Here is a 9,646-nt window from a genome sequence, read left to right on the forward strand (position 1 = left end):
CTGCACAGCTTTAAAGACAGCACATAGGAAGTTAATGCTACAAAAAGGAAGCAAAAGAACACGAACACAAGCTACAGTATGAGCTTTCTAAAGGGTAAAGTGTTTTAAACTTTTCACAGATAGCTTAAGCTTGATCACAAGCCTGCTGCCATACAAGGAACACGTTCTCTCTCATAACTGAAAGGTTAGGAGACTTGAAAAGAAAAAAATCACGAGCTTAGTCACAGTTTTGAGAGTGTACTGCAGAATTACAAAAAATTATCAGATCTCCCTCAAAAATTTCAATCTTACCAAAACAGTATCAAAAATGCGTTCTTTGTCATCATGCTTAAAAAAGAAGGTTAGAAGTGAAGTGTCATTTAAGAAGAGCAGCCCTACACACGCAGAAGCTAATAACAACACTGCCATGCGCTTGTCCACAAGTTGTCCGTCAGTAACCCCTGAAAATTACGAGCTATTCCTTCACAAAGCAGTTACACCGAGGTGGAGCCCAGTTTTTAGACACAAGCTGTACCCGTTCAGTCCTTGCCCCTTCCCAGCCCCCCGTGCCCACACCGAAGCCTGTCGCTGTGCCCAGCAGCCCCAGCCACATGCCCTTGGCGAGCAGCCTTCCCTTGCGGAAGGTCAGCCCAAGCACCCCGGGGGAGCGTGCTGCTCCCACCTTACCCTGCCACCCGCCCGGCCCCAGGAGGACAGGTCACAGCGAGGTGACCTTGCAGCCAGCTGCCAAGGCAAGGCCTTCCCCAGCCCCAGTGCCTCCAACCTGATGGCCTTGGCCTGGCAGTCCGCCCGCGATCTCAGCTGCTCAGCACCTCTGTGGGTGCCCATCCTGCCCCTTCCAGGAAGCACTTTCCCTCTGGAGGAATTATTCACACAATTAGCTTGCTATAGCAAGTAGGAGAAATTTTTCAAGTCATTCGAGGGACACAAACAAGCCTTTTGAGAATACTGAAGCCAAGCCTCGGGTCTTTAAAAGCAATCTACCTTCTACCCAAGCTAATTCCCTCAATAGCCAGTAACTCAGCGTACGGCAAGTCAGTCAGCTCTCCCACAGAACAGCAATCTCAGCCTCCTTCCATTGCTGGCAAGCCTTGGGCAACTGAAAGTAAGACATTAACAGAAAATGGCTAAAACTAGCAAGCCCTATGTGCAATTAGGAACCTGCAACAGAAAATAAACTGAGCAGCCTAAGTCAGATGTCAGCAACGAGAAGAAGCCCAGCTGAAGAACAGCTAGTTGCATTTAAAAAAATCAGGATTAAGTCCTGTCAACTGCTATTTGCAATGCATGCAGAAACCAAAGGTGCCAGACAAATTACATCATACCAGCCAAGTTGGACTCGCTGAAGACTGGGAAACGCGAGAGGAATACATTCACTGGCAGCTCCCTCAGAGCCGTGCTCCTGCCCGGCGTTCCAGGGGGACAATTTGCAACACTGCTTTACATAAAGCAGCACCAATCACCCCCCGCCCAAAAAAATGAAGGAAGTAGCACAGAGATCCACCACCAGGCTCCTGGACTGCAGATGTTTGTAATAATTGTTGTAGGTAGTTTGCTTAAACCACCAAGAGAGGTCTGTAACTTCAAAGAGCTGCGATGCTCGGTGCTGTTTCATTTCCAGCGATGTCGGAGCTGGCTGAGCAGTTTAAAGGCACGCACTACATGGCACGGTTACAGAGCAGGATTTTTGGTACCAAGATGTAAGAAAACACATCAATCATTTCACAAGTGTTAAACGGTACCAACTACCACATGGGAAAACTGTTACACAGGAAGGGATCACATGGTTTAGCAGCAGCTGGGAGAGCATTTAGCTTCTCTTCAAAAAGGAGCAATTGAATAATGTATCGGGTTTAAAACAAGTGCTGTTTCATAAGGGAATCTAGCAAAAAAACAAGTATTTTCTTTTTCCTTCTGCAATCACATTCATGAAACATGCTATTAGCATGGAAAGTGATCATGAAGAGGCTGTTGTGCATCCCATTAACATGGGATATAAATGTTACAAACAGATTATATTCATAATATGGAAAGATGTCATCCTAGGAAAGCTGAAGGTCAAAAAACAAATCAGTCTCAACTAAATGAGATGGGCAGTCCTACGCTAGAACACCAAGGCATCGTTTCTATTTGATGAAAGACATTATTAGCCACTGAGCTCTCCAGGGACTACTTGCTTTTGTCAGTGCCTCGAAGTCCTCCCGTTAACAAAAGATGTCTGATTGTTAATGTAGGAGAGCAAAAACTAACAAATAAAATGCCTCAAATCTGGAGTAGCTAATTAAGACCGTCTGTCCAAATGCAAGCTTAGAAAAACAAGAGCAGGAGCTAGCACACAAGAAAGCAGCAGTGTAAGGGTAAAGGCTGTCAAGGCCTGACAGCGTCGGTGCAGGTGAGGAACCTAGCTCCCCTCAGTACAGAAACAAGAAGGTGCCACTGGACCCTTGCTTGGTAACTCAAACCAAACCCAGCTGTTCTGCTGCAATTCACCGTGCAACCACCAGCTCTTGCACTACATCCAACAGACTCGCGCAGTCAACAGCCAGAAACAGTAACCGGCACGGGGATATACGGGAATTTTTTAGCAGAGGCTTGAGTAAGATCTTCTGGACCAGGCAGAGATTTATAGGATAAGCAGCTCAAATGAGCAGCTGTGTTTCTCAAAACACACTGAGAACTTTTAAGAACGTGTCACTGCTAAGTTGGCTCAGATAGAAGCATTCAAGCCACCGCAAGGGAGATGCATGTCTTAGCAGATGGAAGAAACAAGTTCCTCTGCTGACCATACAGCTTCCCAGCCAGCTAAAGCCAATGTAACTGGCAAATACTGCTGGAAAAGCTGGTTCTTCCTCAGCTATGTGTACCCCTTTCATCTGCAACGTTTGAATAAGTGCAAGGTTAAAAGAAGTGCCAGGTATTTCTTCTGTGCAGGGTTAGATGTGCGGCTGCATGAGTAACAGCAGGGTCAAGAGAAGGAGGACACCACAGGGGAGGATACCTCTCAGAATAGCCCTGGAATGGGGTTAGGCAAGTCCGGAGTTACCTGAAAACAAACCCTACATCTTGCCTTCTGATAACACAGCAAGATTGGGAACTCAGTACTGGGGAATAAAACTCCAGATCGTGTTACTGCTGAACCAAGCAATACAACAGTTCGCTGAATCTGTCGGCTCTCTCCCCTTCAAGTTGTCATCGTTGCTCCTGCTAACTGCTCAGGTAGGAGCACCACTGCAGCCCTGTGTCATGCAGCTATTTCGCTCGTGCTGCAAGCCTCTGCACGATACCTGTTACAGCATGCAAGCACAAGTTTTCCACCTTGGAGGTACTCTAAGGTTGCATGGAAACTTCACACGATGGGAAAGAAAACTTCAAAATAAAGCAGCGATAACACAACTAATTTAACTCGTTACTGGTAATTGCAGGGCTTGCTTTCATTTGTGTGGAAACGCTTTTTAGAGCTTTCACCTTGACTAATCTTTAAAGCAGGAAATGAAGAGTCAGTTGACAAGTAGTGAAATCCTCTATTTTTGTACTGTTTGTTTTTATTTTTAATTTTAGGTACCACCTGTTTACCTTTGCAGAAAGGAGTCACCATAAGGAGAAGGAAACGGACTATAGAATTGCAATTTAAATTCAGGACTGAATTATATCTGCATGTTTGGCTCTGCTACTGATCTGATCGTGTTCTAAAAATAGGGTAATTAGCACACAGCATGGCCTTTGTTCTGGATGCCAAGATTCTGTAGCAGAAGACATACCAATTTCTATTTGGGACAATCTTTCCTCATTAGAAAAGTAATCCAGAAGTTTAAATTCATATCTGAAAAACCTTACCGAGGATGTTGGGTTTTTAAACAAACTGACCAGCAGGGCTTGTTGCAGTTTCTCCTTTCCATCGCTGATAAGGGGAAAGGAACACCCATCCTGCAGGGCCGAAATCAGAATCTTCATATACAGAAAGATGTTTACAACCTCCGAAAAGTATTCCTCTGTACAGTTTATGATGCACATAACATACAACAAATTGGTTTGCTGACCATGCTGAAGGAGTAACACAAAACCAGTGTTTTAACAAAGCACTTCAGGTATCAGGCTGCATTTTAACCTTGAGCAATATCAAGCTGTGCACACCAAAACATCAGCTGAAGAGGCAGTTGACTGCTGAGACTGCCACAGAATCAAACCCAACCACCTCGGCAGTTACACTATCTGCAACACTCACCCACCACAGCATTAAGGTTTTTATCCAATGTCATTTAGAAAACATTTTTACAGCCTTATCTGAAAAGTTGAAAAAACAGTGAATTTGTTTATTTACAGTTTCTGATGGTTGTTTTTTGCTGGAACATCTGATGAATGCAGTATAGGAAACTCATCTGCTCCCTGAGAAGCCACTGAAATTCAAGAAGTATATTTAGCACCTTGTTAGCTTCAGTTCTACATTTTTCTATGGAAATTAAGCTCTTGCTGCACTGCAAACTCTCAGGTGTCCGGCTTTCAACAAGGTAGCATTCACTGAAGACAACGATCTACCTTGGATACAGTTTAGTGGCTCCTGGGGGTGAGATGTGGCAGCTGGCAGTGGGACCCAACAGAAGTATGCAGGTGGTTATGGCTGCAGCGAGGCACTTGCCAAACAGCTACAGATGCAGAATTTAACAAGTGTCTGTAAACAGACAGTGCACCTGTAGAAAGCCAAGGAATTTGAGGCTTACTTACAAAAATACCTTTTTCTTCCGACTTTCACTCAGTTGTGCTTTTGGCACCAGCAGAAGCACCTGATAAATTCCTAACAGCAAAGAAGGTGATACCAGAGTTAAGAGGGCAAGCCGTGCAGATCTCACCAGTTTGGTCTGCCTAAAAAAAGATGATACGACCTAGGCAAAGTAAATAGTACAGATATCTAAAGTAACACACATTAGAAGAAGCAAATCAAATGACTTTAGAATCCAAAATGCTGAGAAATTGCTCTGTAAAGACGTGTCACTGCATTGAGCCCACTGAAGACTTCTATTCAACATGAAAAGCAGATGCATGGTGACTGAACCCCCAAAGCAAGGCATGGCAAGGACAGGCTTTCAGCAGTGTATCCCCAGTAAACAGCTGGCATTCCCTGCAGAACTCTGTGGCAGAGATGAAGCAGATGAGCTCAGGGCCCAGCTCCACCAGCACCTGAACACAACCTGAGATGAGCAGAACTTCAGAAGCCAACGATGCGAAGTGGCACAAGTGAGTGAAGGCATCAGGAAGTTCAAAAGCACAGACTGAAAGCTGTTTGGGATGTAAACAGTATCACAGGCAGGGGGGTGGTTTGTTTTTCCCTCCACCCCCACCCCAAAACCTAACCTCTCAATGCTTAAACCAGCTTTTCAAACTGGAGCTGGCAAAGGAAACTTTCCCTCAAGGACGAGTCGTCCCACAAGAAATGTGGGAGAACTGCCTCTACTTTGGAACTTTTGGTATTTACCAACATCAAGAACAAAGCAGTGGGCTGCACTGATCTTACCACAGGTAGTCAGAAACAACAACAAGTCTTTGTGATTCCTGCCTGGGTCTTAGCTCCGCGCCAGACTTCCAGTACCTGCTCGGTACAAACTTCCAGCACTTAAAAATGAGACTAATGCTAGCATCTGACTGTTTAAGTGAAAGATGTTAGGTCAGCAGCTGAATGCTTCGTAGCTACAGCTACAAATTGAAGTTTTCGTATCTAGAAAGTTTGGTTTACATTTTGATCATGAAAAGCTACTAAGGAAAGCTGGCCATATTTCATCTGAGAGTCAAAGACCAGGCTAAACAGCAGATGTGCAACTGCCTATTTGTCACTGCAAGTTAACCTGGAACATCACCATTCTAAGTTATTTCTGTGTATAGGTACATTAAGCCCCCTAAATGCATCCTGTATTTCCCCAATACTATGATCTAAACAGTTCTTCATCTTTTCCTCTAGGCAAGATCACCATCCTAGCCTCTGACAGCAGTTAAGGCACAGATTACAAATAGCCAATATGAAAATTATTTTAAAAGTTTAAGCTTTAGGTAGAAGAAATTGCTTTAAGTTGCTCAAACTATTCATATGTTAACGTGAATAAAAATGAACAGAAATAAAACTACATATAACTTTTCAAATGCAAGTTAGCAAAGGTTTGAGGGTATTTTTTTCAGTTGAATGGAGCTAAAGTTTTAGCCTGCAACATCTGCAATCTTTCGCTAAATTCATGAAGCCATACTGATAATTAAATTTTCCCTTTGCATTAGTTTTGTTGAGTGTAGGAAGTTCTTAAAAATAATTACGCATTGTTTTTACAATAGCTTGATTTTTCAGAAGGTCAAACGAATCCCCCAAACAACTGTTGTTGACACCTTCCCAGCACATCTGGCTTTCTAGACAAGTCCACAAGACACAAGAACTACTCTCCACTTTAACAAAGTTAGGTGATGAGGAACTGCACTAACCTCTGAGCAGAGCGAGGATCAGACAGATTAAATTAACTTTATTATAACCACTTTTGCACTCAAAGTAATTTACCAATGAAAACTGACCCATAAACATTAGGCTAATCATCACACAACCAATCCTCAGATTAAACACCACCTGTCCAGGACTGCCCTGCCCTGTTATTTACTAACCAGTTTCCTAATGGGAAGTTGGGTGGAAGGCAGCCACCCAGCCAGCAGCTCTCAGGAGACCCCACAGTTGTAGTAAAACGCAACTGGCACCAAGGAGCCTTGTTTCTGTCTGCAAAGTAGTATCTTCTCTACAAGTGCCTGCTGGTACCAGGCAAATACAAAAGTGATAATTCATGGAAGGAAAGAAAAGACAAGGTTGAAGTTCCAAGGAGTGTATATAGAAACGCAGGTAAACAAACTTGTGTTTAAAAAGCACTACATCTCCATTTTCTGCAATCTGTCCAAATTTCCCGAAGAAAGAAGAACCAGACCTCTGACAGTCAGTCTGAGATGCACAATGGTTGCAGCTGTGTCAGAAGAGTCAAGATGAATGGGGTTACAGCCATACTAGCAGAAACAAACAAATGCAATACACACGGTTATTATACCTGTTGGCCTACTGGAACAAATGGGCTTTCACCAAGTGTTTTCATCACGAATTCAAATAGATGCTTGCCTCGCTTCCCCTGAGATTTTTCACTACTGAAATTCAAATCCTCAAGCCATTTCACTCCCCTGAAGGGATACAATCCTTGCCACACTGAATTAAGTTCTCCTTGTTACAACTGCTTCAACTTTTGGGAGCTAAGCGGTTGAACAGATTTACACCAACACAACTGACAGTAGGGTAAGCCAAAGTTTAGCTGAAGATCTGCAGTTCTGTCATGCCATTAAGGAAAATGGTGTCAGCCTGGAAGATTCCGGTCTCAGCGCTGTAAAAAGTCTTTAAAGGCTTCATAACATACACACCTACAACGCCTTGCTTTCGGTTTCACTTGTGCATAACTAGTACAGCACGTGTGCAAGAAGCTGAGAAAAAGCACAGCATCCATTTCAGGTTGCTTGGTAAGGTGATCACCATAACAGCTCCCACCTGCTCCCAGGAGCACTTTCTGAGTGAGGCACAGGTTAGACACGCACCACTACAGCAAATCCATCGCTTTGGGCACTTCCTTTAATGCTGAGCTGACTGCATAGACGCAGCACTTCACTGTCCTATAAATGTTAGGAGAGGAACAGGGGCTCTAAAAGGCACCAGATCTACCGCCTGTGGATAAGACCCTCGTTCTGCAAATGCACAAATAAACAAATCACCAGAAACCAGAACACATAATATACAAGACCTGTCACAAAATGCAGGAAGGGACATGGCTAGCATGGACCTCTTGCACAGCAGTACGCAGACCACGCAAACAGAAATTCCAGTGTCAGCAGCCTGCTCTAAGCGCTTGTACTGGATGTTCCAGGTACCTAAAGGCCCAGTAGCCTAAACCTTTGTCTGGTACAGAGGTACCTACATCACCCATATTTCAAAGCATATAAACCTCAAATTTTATTTTGCCCTAAAAACCAGGAGAGTTAGAAGACTTACAAGGGACTATCAGCTAACAGCTATCCACCTCGTTCAGAATCAATCACAGTATTCTTCTCATCCTTTAAGACACAAGCTACTAACAAGCTACTAACAAGCTACTAACAAGCTACTAACAAGCTACTAACAAGCTACTAACAAGCTACTAACAAGCTACTAACAAGCTACTAACAAGCTACTAACAAGCTACTAACAAGCTACTAACAAGCTACTAACAAGCTACTAACAAGCTACTAACAAGCTACTAACAAGCTACTAACAAGCTACTAACAAGCTACTAACAAGCTACTAACAAGCTACTAACAAGCTACTAACAAGCTACTAACAAGCTACTAACAAGCTACTAACAAGCTACTAACAAGCTACTAACAAGCTACTAACAAGCTACTAACAAGCTACTAACAAGCTACTAACAAGCTACTAACAAGCTACTAACAAGCTACTAACAAGCTACTAACAAGCTACTAACAAGCTACTAACAAGCTAGGCATGGGGGCAGCACCGCCCCACGCCGGGGCCGAGCGGCGTTAGCCCGCCGCGTTCCCCACGCGCCGCCTGACGGGGCCGCGGAGCCCCGGGGAGGGAGCGGGGCGGCTCCGAGCGCCCCGTGCCGGGGCCGGGCGGGCCGGCGGCGCGCTGCCTGAGGCGGCTCCCGGCTCTGGCGCGGCCCCGGCCCCCCGGCGGCGGCGGACACCGCGGCGCGGAGGCAGGCCCGCAGCGCCAGGCCGGGCGGCGGCCCCCGCCGCCATGCGCGGCCCCCCCCCGCTTCCTGCTTTCCTCCTCTTCCTCCTCTCCTCCTCGTCCTCATGGTGCCCTCCCCCCCGCCCGGTACCTGCGCGGGCCGGGCCGGGCCGTGCCGTGCGGGCGGGGAGCGGCAGCAGCGGCAGGAGCGGCGGCAGCGGCGGCGGCGAGGCGGCGGCGCGCGGAGGCGGCTGGCGGGGAAAGGGCCCGCGCTCCCGCCGCTCGCGCTCATATACACCGCACGTCACCACGTAACGGGCAGCGGCACCTCCCCCTCCCGCCGCGCGCCGCCGTCTCCTGGCAACGCGCGCGCGCGCCCTCCCCCTCCTTCCCCTCCCCCCGCCCCCGCCCCTCCCCGCCAGGCGTTGGTGCTGGCGGTTGGCGCCCGCCCCGCGCTGAGGGGGGGCCCCAACGTGGCCGCCCCGCAAAGCGCTGACCGGGCTGAGAGGGCCGAGCTGCGGGCGTCGGGTCCGGCCTCCCCGCTGTGGTCGGGCAGAGGCAGCAGGAGCCCCAGCCCCCTGGTCGTAGCTTGCCTCCCAGAGACCTCCCGAGCCTGTTTTCCTGCGGTGCCCCTTCACCCGACTGACCCCCCTCTGGGGTTTCTCCCCCATGTGTGTAGTAACAGCATCTCCTGACGTGCTTGCAGAAAACATCCACGATCTGCACTAAACTTATGGAAACTTCACAGAATCACAGAGTCATTTAGGTTGGAAAAGACCTTTAACATTGTCTTTGAGACTTTCACCTCCTCTTGGCTGGAATGAGCCAATGATTTCCAACGTTATTACGGGCAAATAGGATGGCCAGACACACAGTGTGATGGCATAAGAGCTGTTTGCTAAACGTATATCACCAGATACTCTAACG

General features: G+C 46.8%; 1 protein-coding gene across 4 annotated transcripts in view; it reads right to left on the reverse strand.

The window, feature by feature from the left end:
• Window positions 1–9,076, reverse strand: part of NAP1L1 (nucleosome assembly protein 1 like 1) — a 30,002-nt gene extending 20,926 nt beyond the window's left edge. The window contains exon 1 of one of the 4 annotated variants that reach the window (XM_035544358.2): window positions 8,871–9,076. The gene's annotated coding sequence lies outside the window, so the exon portion shown is untranslated. Of the gene's footprint in view, window positions 1–8,038; window positions 8,552–8,870 lie in introns of those variants that run through there. The other 3 variants (XM_035544355.2, XM_035544359.2, XM_035544356.2) reach the window with 3 other exon arrangements.
• Window positions 9,077–9,646: the final 570 nt, after the last annotated feature.

Source organism: Cygnus atratus, chromosome 1 (genome assembly GCF_013377495.2).
Source record: "Cygnus atratus isolate AKBS03 ecotype Queensland, Australia chromosome 1, CAtr_DNAZoo_HiC_assembly, whole genome shotgun sequence".
Taxonomy (NCBI): domain Eukaryota; kingdom Metazoa; phylum Chordata; class Aves; order Anseriformes; family Anatidae; genus Cygnus; species Cygnus atratus.